This window comes from Delphinapterus leucas, chromosome 9, assembly GCF_059928025.1.
Source record: "Delphinapterus leucas isolate spDelLeu-1000000601 "Yukka" chromosome 9, BTC_Dleu_Yukka2, whole genome shotgun sequence".
In the NCBI taxonomy this organism is placed as follows: domain Eukaryota; kingdom Metazoa; phylum Chordata; class Mammalia; order Artiodactyla; family Monodontidae; genus Delphinapterus; species Delphinapterus leucas.
In genome coordinates, this window is record NC_143137.1 from 15,187,737 (window position 1) to 15,202,601 (window position 14,865).

Sequence of the window (14,865 nt, forward strand, 5' to 3'; positions counted from 1 at the left end):
CAGGAAGTGGAGTTTGGGAGATTCTAGGCCTGCTTTGCCCTGTCTCTCCTGAAAGCCTGCCTGCTGCCAGTTAGTTTGGCGTCATGTGCGAAGCTCCCTGTTAGGTTTCTGCTGGGCTGCCCCTTTACTGGTCCTTGGGCTAGAGGGAGTTTTTCTTGGGGCTTCATGTTGGTCTATCCTGGCTCTGCCAACACCCAGGTCAAGATGCACGGGAGACAAAAGTTGAACCAGGGAACTCACTGCATTTTTGTTCCTCAAGTCCTGAGGTTCCTAGCCTTTTTTTTTTTTCCATTTTTCAGAGTCCTATTATGGTTGTTTATTTTTATGGTTGTATTTAGAGGAGAGGAACAGAGAAATGCGTGTACGGAAACAAAAATTTGCCCCCGCAAAATGTGTCTCTTTGGCATGAGGATTAATTTAGGCTGGTTATTTTGAAGGCCCCAGAGACCCAGGAAGAAACTTTGACCTTCCCCTTAACTGCCTAAAAGACTATAGATAGAGGACCTGTTCCAGGAAGGGAGCTATCACCATAGACAACTATAGCAGGAACTAGGTGTGTAGACAGGAAGAAACCTAGCAAAGTCTGTTAAAATTCCTCTCTGTATCTCTTTGTCTCTACAAGGCCCAGCAAACATTTGTTTACCAAACATTTACTTTTCCATCTCCCTGTGAACTGCCTTCCTCCCATTTGAAGTCCCAAACCACCACCCCCGACATCCTCTTTTGTCTTTAGCTGAAGATGGTATTTAAGGTGAGGGATTCAGCTATTTTGGTGAGTTAACTCAGTTTTTCTTGGCCTCTCCCATGTATACATGTTATTAAACTTTTGTTTGGTTTTCTCTTGTTAATCTGTCTCATGTCAATTTAATTTTTAGACCAGCCAGAAGACCCTAGAAGGGTAAAGGGAAAATTTTCCTCCCTGACAAATGTATGGAGCCAGAAGCGAGTCTCTGGGAATTATTCCAAATATCCAACATATAAAATTAGGTGGATGATTTAGTTCTCGTTAATACCTGGTCAAAACTATGAATAATTAAAAAACCAATTTTTGATCAATTATGCTAGAGAAAAGATCAAATTATTTTCCTCTTCTCTTTATAAAAATTATTACAAAGATATTATTATATGAAGGGACAATCGAAACAGATACAGCCATGTAGTTTGAGTATCCGCTGCTGTCTGGAAAGTCTGGGAATGAGAAATAATTTTAATTTTGAATCTGGCAAGTCCTGAATCTTTTATATTTCCTCTCATTTTTCTTAAAAATGGAACAGTTCCCTTTTAAGCTTCCCTCTTTCTACCTGTATCTGATAGGCAGGCAATAGAAGGTAAGTGGCATTTTCAATATTCTGCCTTGAAATTGAGGCAGGAGGTAGATGGGTCTCCCTCAAGGGTAAGCTATTGGAGATTTGTTCCCTGCGGACCAATTCTCCAAGACCAGAATAGCAGGACAATTGAGAGAGGAGGCTGGGCCCTGCCCAGATAGAAGATAAGAGACCACATATTTCTCATTCTTGAAGTCAAGGAGACCTTCCTGACTAGAAAGCTCCTTGGAGGTCAAAAAGGGAGGGGGTGCCACCCCATAGTAAGTGATGCCAACTACCCATAGGCCTCTTTGGTGGAATCCATCTTGGCTGAGAGATGTGTGTGCACACATGGGAGGATCCTGAGATATACCAAATACAGACTCAGAACCAGGCAAATCAAAATGATTGGCCAAAGGAAACTGGGAAGAAATGCCCCATAAAAGTGATTCAAACTACCACAAGGGTGCGACTCTCTGAGTCTGCCCATGTGTGTCTATCCACACATACCGTACCCTTTCTTTCTCCTAATAAACACTTTACTTGCTTCACTACTTTCCGTCTCTATGTGGAAATTCGTTTCTACACAGCTGACAGGCCAGGGCCTTGTCACTGGCCACTGGTCCCTGATGGTCTAGTGGCTAGGATTCAGTGCTCTCACTGCTGCTGCCCGACCTTAGTCTCTGGCCAGGAACCGAAACCCTGCTTCAAGCTCCTCCAAGTGAGTCCACCCAAGATCAAAATCTCCTTAGCTAGATCATAGAGTATGTTAGATACATTTTCTGTTTTCCACGTTTCCACATTGTCGCAGGCAAGAGTGTTTTCTGCGGCTGCGTATCAAGAGTCCCCTTTCCTCCAGCTTTCAATAACATTTTCCTTACCTTTACTGTAAGCCCTCACTGACAGCTCCCTCCAGGCTCTTTCAGCTCGCTGTAATAGTCTCCTCAGGGTCCTTCTAGCCTCCTCCTGCTGCCCAGTCTTTAAGCCAATGCCATGTGTTTTAGGTTTTTGTTACAGCAGCACTTCACTTTTAGATAAGAAAGTTTGCTCTGTTTATCTATTGCTATGTAACAACTGAGAACTGCAAACTGCAAAAGCAACTCCATGCCTACCTCCTCCCCACTCCACCTCCACCCCCCCACTAAGAGACTTGACCAAGCTCTACCTGGCTTCCAGCAGCCTAAGGCCATGTCCTTGAGACAACCCTGCTCCCCTTAAGTTTCAGCCTGGAAAAGCCCAAGGCTGCCAAAAGAATATAGTGTTTCTTCCAGCCAAAACCTGATGATAGGCACCTGTCCTCACTTTTCTTAGATCATTTGTTTTAGAAAACTTGTAATTTGCAATTGTAAATCCTTCCTCTGTTCCTTTGAGATGTATATGTCCCTTCTACAACCGAGGAATGTCTTTCTGGAGGCCTTGCTTTGCACTGTAATCATTCAGAAGAATAGGGCCAATTAGTAGACTGGGATGGCCTAATCACATCCCTTAATATTACATCTTTAGCATGGCCCCTTTAGCACACACATGGTTTGGGGGGCTGAGGAATACTGCAGGGCTTGCTGGGTGGGTCTGGCTTGGAGTCTCTCATGAAGTTGCTGGCAGACAGTATCTAGAGCTGGAACAGCTGGGGGCTAGAGCAGCTGGGGGCTGGCTGGGCAACTCACTTTCTGTGGTCTCTGGGTCTGGCTGACTGAGCTCTCTGCGTGGGCTGGTCTGGGCCTTGGGGCATTTGGACCACTTATATGTCAGCTGCAGGCTTAAGGGCTGGTATTCCAGTGAGCAGAGGCAGAAGCTACCATGCCTTTTCTGATCTAGCCTTGAAAGTCAGGCAGCATCTCTTCCACGCATTCCAAATAGAATGTTACAAGTGTTCCAAGTGAGTCACAAATCGGCCCAGAGTAAGGGGGAGGAAAAGCGGAAAACCAGACCCCATTTCATGATGAGAAGAGAGTCAAGGTAACATTGCAGATAAGCCCGAGGAATGGGACCATTTTGGGGAAACACAATTTGCCACAATTATCTACGTTTAAAGCATTCAGATTTAATATGCTATAGTTTTTACATCCGTAAATAGAAACATTTTTTGCCCCTTCATTTTCTATTGGAGCTTTAGATTTTCTCCCTGATTTATGGGAATTTGCAAAATTGTAGGCACTTGTACAAGGGCTCTAAAGCTGGGAGAAATAAGCCTTATAAACACTGTTAGAAATCTGTGCTTTGAGATCTTTCTTATCTGATTCATGCGCTGGGTAACTGACTGCCAAACTGAAACCGTGTAACTCTGATTGGAACTTGTACGCATGGGGCCGGGACTCAAACCCGTCAAAACCCAGATTGGGACTTGAATCCATGGTCTTTTAATTGAGATCACACCCTTGGTCTCAGGATTTAATGAAGCTCAGGTTCTTGATGTCTCATCGCAGAAAGAATTCAGTGAGAGAAAGTGATAGGTAAGAAGTGGATTTATTTAGAGAGAAACACACTCCACAGACAGAGTGTGGGCCATCTCAGAGGGCAAGAGGCCCCAAAATATGCGGTGGTTAGTGTTTATGGGCTGGGTAATTTCATAGGCTAATGAGGAGGAGGATTATTCCAATTATTTTGGGGAAGGGGCGGAGATTTCCAGGAATTGGGCCACCCCCCACTTTTTGGCCTTTTATGGTCGGCCTCAGAACTGTCATGGTGCTGGTGGGTGTGTCATTTAGCATTCCACTGGAAGTCGAATATTCTACCACCTTGGACCTAGGTGGTTCTAACCAGTTTTTGTCATGTCCTACGGCTATGTCATTCTTTTAAAGGTTGTGCCCTGCCCCCTTCCCTCCTGTTTCAAAACCACCTTCAGTATTAGTTCTGGAATTCAAACCCAGGGACTCCAGCCTCCTGAGATTGTTTTTTTTGGTTGCATTTTAAAAATAAAGCAATAAAAATTGGTAGTGAGATATAAAAATTAATAACATTAATTTTTCTGTCCTTGAAAGTAATCACATGCTCATTGGAGAAAGTTGAAAGAATAGAGATAAGTAAAAAAAGAGAAAATAAAATCAGCTGTGTTGAGTCTGAACTTCAAAAAACTCTAATTAATCTCAATAATTTCTCGATAACAGACAGGGTTTTTTTTTTTTTCCTTTTTTTCCCCCTGTTAAGTTATTTAGAGAAATACAATAATTTGCAGAGTGTTTTTTTTTTTCCAAAGACTTTTAAAATCCACACCTTCTCTGACCTTTAATTATTGAGAGAATGTCAATTAAAGAAGATAAAGATATTCACCTCCACACAGATAAAATCCCAAGTCCAAGCCTGAGCAATTTTTGGGGACTCCTAAGCAGATAAGCATACCTGGAAGGGTGTTCTCATGAATCTTAAGAGAAAAGTAGTCTGTGAACCCAGTCCATTTTACAGGGATCAGGATGCTGAGATACTTAAATTTTTTCCTCCTTAGTTGGTTGTGATTTACATATGATGTGATGGACAGGAGCCTTAGACCATCAGGTGCAGCTGTTGGATCCTCATGTAGGATGGAAGTCCGAACTTTCCCCACCTCCATCTGTCTGTGCCATACCCTGTATTTCCTATATCAGACAGTTTTAACTTGGCACCACAGTTAGTTTTCCCTTTCTGCACTTTCTTCATTCTAGACTCAGACTTAAATTATTTGGCAAGCATATTTTTCTCTATTCCTTTTAGTATAGTCCGTTACAGAGCTAAATTTATATTGTACGTAATCTCTATATTTTGACTGACAGTTTTCTACTATCATTTTTACACACAACAATCTGTATTTATAAACAGTCTTTGTACAGTATTTCTGACCCAGAGATGCAGTCACTGAAGAATATTGGGGGTAGGAAATTTGGCACCTTCAGAGGATGAAGAAATTTTCCCCAAATAGTTTTCTGCTGTACAATACTCCTAACTCCAGCTACAAATATAAACATTGTTAATATTTGGCCCTACAGTTTTCCACTCATTTATTTCTCTGCAATTTTCTTCTTACATAATTCAGATTATATTGAATATACTACTTTGTAGCCTACCCTTCTTCATGTTTTATATATACATATACCTTTTGACAGTAATTTTCATGGTTCAATAATAATCCATTATGATATATTGCAATTTATTTCACTAATAAACTGCTATTAGACATTTTGGGTTACCTCCAGTTTTCACTATTATCAAAAATAATGAGATGAACATATTTGAAAAGAAACATTCTTGCACAGCCATGATGATTTCCTCGAATAATGTGGAATTTCAGGGTCAAAGAGAAAAATTTAAGTCCTTTGATTTGTATAGCTAAATGGCCCTCCAGCTAGGTTATATCATTTGGTCTCCCCCATTGATACCTCCATGTGTCAATGGTGCTGCATACTACAGTTAAAAATTTTTTTTTGAGTTTGATAGGAAAAAAAAACCCACTGAAAATAAAATCCAGTTCTTGTAAATTTACAAGGTCTTGCATGTTCCGTGTCTTGCATGTTCTGAGTCCTGCCTGTCTGCGTTTTTCTCTTCTACTCCATCTTATACCCTTCACTACCCTGCTCACTGTGTTCCAGCTCCACTGACTCCCTTTCTTTTTTAATTTTTAAATTTTTCTTTGTTTTTTTTTTTTTTGGCTGCACCACATGACATGGGGGATCTTAGTTCCCCCACCAAGGATCGAACCCACGCCCTCTGCAGTGGAAGTGCGGAGTCTTAACTGCTGGACCACCAGAGAAGTCCCTCCACTGACTTCTTTTAATTTCCCAAGGGGCCAACCTCTTTCCTACATCAGGGCCCTCCCACATCTTTGTCCCTCTATTTACATCCCATCTTTGAAATCTCAGTTTCAACATTCCTCTTGGCCTTTTCAATGGGAGGGATGAGGGCGGTATGACTAAGCTAATCATCTACTATTGCAGGAAATTAATAAATTATAATTAAAAATAAAGATAGAAATTTGGTTCCTCTCTGCTCCACATGGGCTCCATCTTCCAAAAATCTAGTCTGGGCTTCTTCATATGATGGACTCAGGATTCCAAAGAGTTGCAAGAAGGGGCAAGCCCCAACGCATAAGTACTTTTTAAGTCTCTTGTATCACATTCATAATGGCCTATTGACAAAAACAAATGGCATGGCCAAGCCTAGGTTCAAGGGATGGAGAAATAGACTCTACTTGATGGGAGGGACCTCAAAGTCATTACAAAGAAGAGTGAAAACCAGGATCTGAGGACTTGCGGTTATTCTGTAAAACATTTTGCAAATATTTCCATTTTGCAAACAATCTGCCATGCTATTTTCCTCCTCCTCTTTTCTCTTTTCCGTTCCCCTCCTTCTTTCTTTTGCTTCTAGATATTTGTTTTTAAAATTAAGAGCTAGGAGATTGACATTTGCCCTAACATAAAATAGTCAGAAGTGGCCTGTTAATAGTCTGCTGGTAAGAGTTATGGGGAAAATTTCTTATAAGTTCCTTAAAACAAAGCATCAGAAGCTCTTTAGGAGATTAAAAGGTTATTCATATACTTAGAGAGTCCCTTCTGTCAACTCAATCTGTTTAGCAGCTAAAATGAAACCTAGAGTAAGAATGAAGTTTCAGTGCTCACTCTTTGTGAAGATCTCAGATACTCAATTATGAGAGTAGGAAAAGTAGCCATTAAGTAACACTGATCGTTAGAAAACATAAAGTTTTCAGTAAATTTGTTCTGAAGTTATCATTTAACATTAGTAGGTTCTAGTAGGTTATGTTTGTGGATAAACTGATTTTTAAGAAGTTTCCTTTTGACTTATTTAGCTATTTCTCAAAATGTATACAGAACAAAGCTAAATATATGACATTTATGCTACTTGCAATAAAGGTCAGTAAGTTTTGGAAAGGCTGTATGGAACACTCCACATTTTAAGATTCACAAATCTTTAATCTTCCATATTAAAGTTTTGAGAAGTCCTGATGTAAATGTACCATTTAACTTTGCTTAACTTAATGTTTCCTAAACTTATTTTTATTTATTTATTTATTTATTTTTGCGGTACGTGGGCCCCTCACCGCTGTGGCCTCTCCCGTTGAGGAGCACAGGCTCCAGATGCGCAGGCTCAGCGGCCATGGCTCACGGACCCAGCCGCTCCGCGGCATGTGGAATCTTCCCGGACCAGGGCACGAACCCGCGTCCCCTGCATCGGCAGGCGGACTCTCAACCACTGCGCCACCAGGGAAGCCCCTAAACTTATTTTTTAAATAGATTTATTTATTTTTGGCTGCGTTGGGTCTTCGTTGCTGTGCGTGGGTTTTTGTTTTTTTTTTTCAGTTGCGGCGAGTGGGGGGCTACTCTTCATTGCGGTGCACGGGCTTTTCATTGCGGTGGCTTCTCTTTTGCGGAGCACAGGCTCTAGGCATGTGGGCTTCAGTATTTGTGGCATGTGGGCTTAGTAGTTGTGGCGCAGGGGCTTAGTTGCTCTGCGGCATGTGGAATCTTCCCAGACCAGGGCGCGAACCCATGGCCCCTTCATTGGCAGGCTGATTTTCAACCACTGCACCACCAGGGAAGCCCCTCCTAAACTTATTTGACCATGGAAATCTTTATTTTTCAAGTCACACTCAACAATATTCTTCTGAATACAATTTAGGACTTAATTCTGTAGCAGAATGGCCCTTGGACAAGCAATATACCTCCTACAATTATTAAGAATACAGACTGAGTAATGTCATTACTTATCTAAAGGTTGAGGGACATCCCCAGTGGTCCAGTGGTAAAGAATCTGCCTTCCAATGCAGGGGACGTGGGTTCGATCCTTGGTTGGAAAACTAAGATCCCACATGCTGAGGGGGCAACTAAGCCTGCGTGCCACAGCTACTGAGCTTGCACGCCTCAACGAGAGAGCCCGCATGCGGCAAACTACAGAGCCTATGTGCCCTGGAGCCGCATTCCAGAACTAGAGAGAAAACCTGAATGCCACAACTAGAGAAAAGCCCATGCACTGCAACAAAGAGCCCAGGCGCCTCAGTGACAAAGATCCCACATGTCTCAACAAAGATCCCACACGCAACAAACAATACCCGACGCAGCCAGAAAAATAAAGAAAATAAATAATAAAATAAAATGAATAAATATTAGAAAAAATAAAGGTTGAGATCTCCAGAAATATTAGTCATCAGAGTTTAGAACACCTATAAATGAAGAAAAAAAAATCTTAATAACCAGTGCACTGCTTGGCAGGAAGTGCTTATTCAGTAAGATATATCACATTGTTTCCCAAAGAACAAAATAAGGATGAAAAGAAACAAGGTCTTATTGATTAATCGTGGAAAAAATTTAAAAGTGTTCCCTGAATTAAGAGAGATAAACGTGTCTGATTCTTGATTTCTTCTAACAATATTTTTTCTCCATGCAGTTGGAAAATAAAAGGATGAGAGATTTAGATGTGAGTGAATTGATATTCTAAAAATATAGCTCCCTAAAGGCAGATATTCTTATGGCTCATGAGGATGAGATCTTTTCATTTAGAAACCCATCCTGTCATATTTCCAGAAAAGGAATTCTAATCTAGAAAAATGTGACTATACATATCATGTAGTTCATTGTCATATGCTACTTGGTTAATATCAACATGATTAAATGGTTCTGGTTCACCAGAGTTAAACAGTCTGCAGGATATCAGCAGTTTCTACAATATCTTTGGGAATGAAATTGTGAGAGGAAGATGGGATGGTTATGGAACAACTTAATTCCTCCAAAGTGGTTTTGTCCAAGGGAGAAGATGAGGACAGGCCAGGATAGCAGACAATAGGTAGGATGGTGATTAAAAAAAGAAAAAATAATTTATATCCAATTAGGAGAGATTTAAAGATTTATTTTCTAGTGCTGAAGGTAAGAAATAGAAAAAAAGTAGACAAGGCCTTGTCTACTTCTTGTAGTCTTCAGATACTTGTTTCTCAAGTTTTTCCTTTTGTTTATTCTTATGGCATTTAGATGTGTGACTTCCATTGCTATATTCTGAGCTACTTATTGTATCAGCAACATTTATTGACATATTCCTCCCCCAGTACATAAATGATGTTCAAATATGTATCAATTTTTTATTTCATTAGTATATTTCATATCCATTCACTTGCAAAGTATGGAACCCATCAGTTTTGGATGATGTGTTGCTCATGGAGGGGCTGAATGGTTCATGATGAACATCCTCCTATAGTAAAGCTACACAATCACTGCAGAAGTCTTATTGTTGTAATAGGAGTTTCCTTTGGCCATTCCTGTGCATGCGTGTGTTGTTTTGAGTGTGTGCGAAATGGGGTCATAATAACAACAATAAAAGTGTATTGTTTCTTGGAATCCCTCCTTATTCACAGAATACTAAAAACTATTTCAGATTCTCTTCAACTGTTCAGGAGCTCTCCAGGAGATGTCTAGTGTGTGATGTGAATGCAGTCTTCCCAGGTGCCTTCTCCTCCAGCAGGTCCTCCGAGACACATTCCCTCAGTTCTAATGTGGCATCCTCCCTGTGGTATCTTCCTTCCTTGCTCTGCATGCTGCAGATACTCCCTGTTGCTGCTTCTCAGTTCCGAATTAGACTCTTCTGGTACGTTGCTCAGGTAGAAGTTACGTTCTATACTCCAATATGTTCACAGTATTGAATGGGAGTATGGTTGATTAAAGATGGTAACCATTTCTTTGCTCCTCCTTCATTACACTAACCTTGAGTCTGTGCTGGCTCTAGGATTTTCTTGACCAATAAAATGTGACAGAAGTGACATTCTGGGATTTCTGAGACTAGGTCATAAGAAGCTTTGCATCTTCCAAGTGGACATCTTGGAATGATCGCTTTGAGGTAAGCCAGCTACCATAGAAGTCCATCCTACCTGTAACCATTGTGCTGTGTGATAGCCCAAGCCACTCATGTGGACAGGCTGCGCGAAAAGAGAGATATTTCCGTGCCCCTACTGTTCCCAACATAGCCCAGTCACCAGGATGGCCAGAACCCATCCTGGTCATTCAACTCCATCAGACATGACAAGGAGAAGAACTGAGGAGCCAGCTGACAGTCAAAACTGGAGTTCCAGACATATGACCCCAACCCAATTCCCCCTGGCCATTTGAGCCACCTGAAGACCCAGGCGTTATGGAGCAGAGGTGAGCTATTCCCACTTGCTCTGCTCAAATTCCTGATCTACAAAGTCATGAGCATAATGATTAAAAAAAAAAAGATTGTTGCTTTACACCACTAAGTTTTGGAGTGGCTTATTTCTGTCTTAGTCCATTCAGGGTGTCCTCACAAAATGCCATAGGATGGGTATGTAACCGAGCAGGACCCTATGGGGCCTTCCCCCATATCCTCTGCTTTAGTTCCTCTCTAAAGTACCTAGATAATAGTATTTGATGCAAATTTCCTGAGTTGTTTTGCAGATAAGAAATCCCCCCTTCCCCCCCACCAATTGGAAGACGTTAACTACTTGATGACCATGAGCACATAGCCCCAGGCCTCCTGGAGCCTAAGGACTGATAGAGTTAACCCCTGTGACACCACCCTGTTCCCTCATCATCAACCAGTTAGAGAACTGTCCACCATCTGATCACATAACCTGCGACCCCACCTCCCTCACCTGGCTTTTAAAAATGCTTTGCCGAAACCCTTCTGGGAGCTTGCAGCTTTTTAGGGTATGAGGCAACTTGTCTCCTTGCATGGCCTTGCAATAAACCTTTCTCTGCTCCAAACTCCGATGTTTTAGTTTGGCCTCACTGTGCATCGGGCACATGAACATGTGTTAACAGGTTAATGGGTGTATTATAAACAATAGAAATTTCTTTCTCACAATTCTGGAAGCTTGGAGGTCCAAGATCATGGAGCTAGCACATTTGGTGTCTGGTGAGAGCCTGCCACCCGGCTCATAGATGGCATTATTTCACTGTAACCTTACATGGTGGAAAGGGGCAAGGGACCTTTTTTAGGCCTCTTTTATAAAGAAACTAATCCCATTCACGAGAGCACTATACCTTCATGATTTAGGCACCCCCCAAATGCCCCACTTCCTAATACCATCACCTTGAAGGTTAAGATTTCAACATGTGAATTCTGGGGGGACACAAACATTCAATGTATAGCAGCTACACAGCAAAAGAGGACTGGAAGAGGGAGAATGTTCTCTTACCTCCACTTACGCTGTCCGATGTTACCCAGGCTAATGAGCAGGTTCTCTGCACTCTCGTTGCTCTTCAGAGATTTTAGGGGAAACAGCTATCCTCTGACCTCTGGCATGAGTCCCTGGGCTGGGGGCCGAGAGAAATTGGTTAAAGACATGAGCAGCACACATCCTGTTTTTTTGTTTGTTTTTGTTTTTTTTTTTGCAGTACGCAGGCCTCTCACTGTTGTGGCCTCTCCCGTTGCGGAGCACAGGCTCCAGACGCGCAGGCTCAGCGGCCATGGCTCACGGGCCCAAACACTCCGCAGCATGTGGGATCTTCCAGGACTGGGGGCACGAACCCGTGTCCCCTGCATCGGCAGGCGGACTCTCAACCACTGCGCCACCAGGGAAGCCCACACATCCTGTTTTATTCAAAATTGTCCAACTAGAGAATCACCCCAAATATAAGGAGAACCAGAAACACAAACTCTAGAGAGAAAAAAACAAGTCACTTACAAAGAAATGGGAATTAGAATGTCATCAGACTTTTCAACACCAGGGAAAGCTTGAAGATAATAGAAGAATGCCCATAAAATTCTGGGTGAAAATAATTTTCAACTTAGAATCTCCTCCACCTGGGTGGGGGCCTTAGTTCCTACAGAAGAACTCAAAGATATTGTTATGTATATCCACTGAGGAGCAACCAGGATCCTGCTTAATCACTGCACTATAGTTTCTTGATTAATCCTTTGTTTAGGCATTCCCTTACTTCCCTGGTTAGCAACTGTTTGAATCTTCTCTTTGGAACTCTGAGAGGTCTAGGAAGCTGAGCCCTTTATCCTGCAAATAAGAAATGGGGAACAGGGAAAGGCTTTTGTACCCCGGAGGGCCCCTTAGAGTCCTGCTCGGTTTCACTATCAGTCAAGTATGAAGGTAGAATAAAAAGTTTCCAAATGGAAAAATTAGAAAAAAATATGTCTCTGATGTAAATTTTTTCAAGAAAGTACTGAAAGATACTCTATGAAAAAGAATGCAAGAAATGAGAGATTCAATGCAGAAGAGGCAAAGGGAAGCCTTAAGATGTTAGCTATGCAGCCTCTAGAGAACCACCAGTCTAGATCTAAGCTCCAGCTCGGGTTTAAAAAAAAGTGTGTCTTGGTGGGGCAGGGGGCAGTGTTAACCACACTAAAAAATGTGCTTAAGTTATTTTACAGAACTATGGAAATTGTAGAAAGAATTAGACATTCAAAGAAAATTAGCAAATTAACTCCAGATAAAAGAAAAAATTACATAAGAAAGAAAACGTAGTCTTCTACCTTGTACCCTCTGACTCACCAGGGGAACAACATTTACACTGTCACAGTCATAAGAGGGAAAAAATTAAAATGGGGATAAAAATGATAAAGAGTGGAGGTGGGAGAGGAAAGCAAAAATTGGAAGTGAGTTAAATCTTAGTCTATTATTATATGGAGTCATGGGGATTGTTTAAAATAGATGACTCAAGAGGCTATATGTAATTTTTTTTAGAAATAGGGACATAAATACCAGAAGAAACAATCAGTTCAGTTGAAAGTGGTGTGTTCCATGGAGGGGGATGAGGGGAGAAAGGCAGAGGGAGCAAGGAAATGCCGGGTCATGTATAAGCTTTTTAGTAGTATATGAATTTTTAAACTACTCACATGTAATACTTTTATAAATGTAAAAAATATTTGTCCTGGACCCATGTGTATAGATATTAAAAATAATATTGGAGTTTCTTAGGAATGAAAATATATACTTTTGGGGCTTCCTTGGTGGCGCAGTGGTTGAGAGTCCGCCTGCCTATGCAAAAAAAAAAAAAAGAAAGAAAGAAAATATATACTTTTTTTCTCATTCTAAAAGTAGTATGTTTGTTGTTTAACAAAATGAAAAATACAGAAATGCCCAATGAAGAAAATAATCATCATCATACAGAGATGATCACTATTAATCTTTCCGTGTATTCTTTTATTTTCACTGTATATGTAAATATCTTTATTTAGTTAGTTTTATGTTTTTTTTTTATTTTATTTTATTTTTTGCGGTACGCGGGCCTCTCACTGCTGTGGCCTCTCCCGTTGCGGAGCACAGGCTCCGAACGCACAGGCTCAGCGGCCATGGCTCACGGGCCCAGCCGCTCCGCGGCATGTGGGATCTTCCCGGACCGGGGCACGAACCCGTGTCTCCTGCATTGGCAGGCGGGCTCTCAACCACTGCGCCACCAGGGAAGCCCTAGTTTTATTTTTATTACCAATTTATTGAACAGTTGTGAATCTGGTGGAGTCAAAATCCTGCCCATGCTATGTTGAATCATTTTTTCCCATCCCATGAAAGACCCTATAATTTTCTGTTCAATTTCAGTTATTAAATGAATTCTAGTGCAAGTAGAAATTTCCATTTTATTTTTCATTTAAAAACGTTATCTTCTTCAGCCTGGCTTTGACTTGAGAATTTGGAGAGTGAGGGGAGAGTGATCCTCTCTTTTACTCTTTCTCCTCTCCTGTTTTAGTTCTTCTCCATCATTGGGGCCAGGAAGAAGACTTAGAGGAAAGGGGGAAGGGCTGTGTATCTAACTGGGTGTGTGATGCTGTGTCTTCTCTCTTGATTTCCTGTGTCTTGGTCAGCAGCTGGTGGGGGTCAGGTACCAGCACTCTCCTGTGCTGGCTCCCCTGTGACAAAGATACAATTCCAGCATGTTGTATATATTGGTATTTGGAAAGGAAACATTTATATTACCTTTTAAAAAATTGCATATCCAATAGAATCGAAATATCTTAGTAATTTTGATACCAAGCAGGGCCCTGTGGGGTTCCTGGGCACAAGGCCTTTCTGTGTCCCCCGTTTCTTTGATTACAGGAAATAGCCTTCATTCAGCCTCCATGACCTTCCCTGAGTTCCAGTGAGCAGATTCAAGCAGTTGTTAATTAGGGAAGGGAGGGATGTGAGACAAAGGAGAAATGGTCGGAGAAATAGTCAAGAGAAACAGTAGTGTAGCCTTGGGGCAAGGTCCTGGTTCCCCATCAACAGATACACACAACAATATCTTTGTGCTGTTTTGCAGAGACTGAAATGCCCTCTGGGTGGGAGAAGTTAATGATTAATGATGGTGTGCTGCCCACAAGCATGTAGACCCCAGACCAGTTGGAATCTGAAAGTTGATGATGCTGACTCTCACTTACCTCACCACCAACCAATCAGAAGAATGTCCATGAGCTGATCACTCCCTCTTTGAACCATTACTATAAAACTTCTCAGTACCCTCTCCATGGGGGGACACACAGTTTTGAGGGCAATAGCCCGCTGTGGCCCCCTTTGCCTGACAAAGCAATAAAGCTATTTTCTACTTCACCCAGCACTGTGTCTCTGAGATTTAATTTGGTGTCAGGGTACAGAAGCCAGATTCAGCTTCAATCTGATGCACAATATCATTCATTTTAAAAACACAGGACC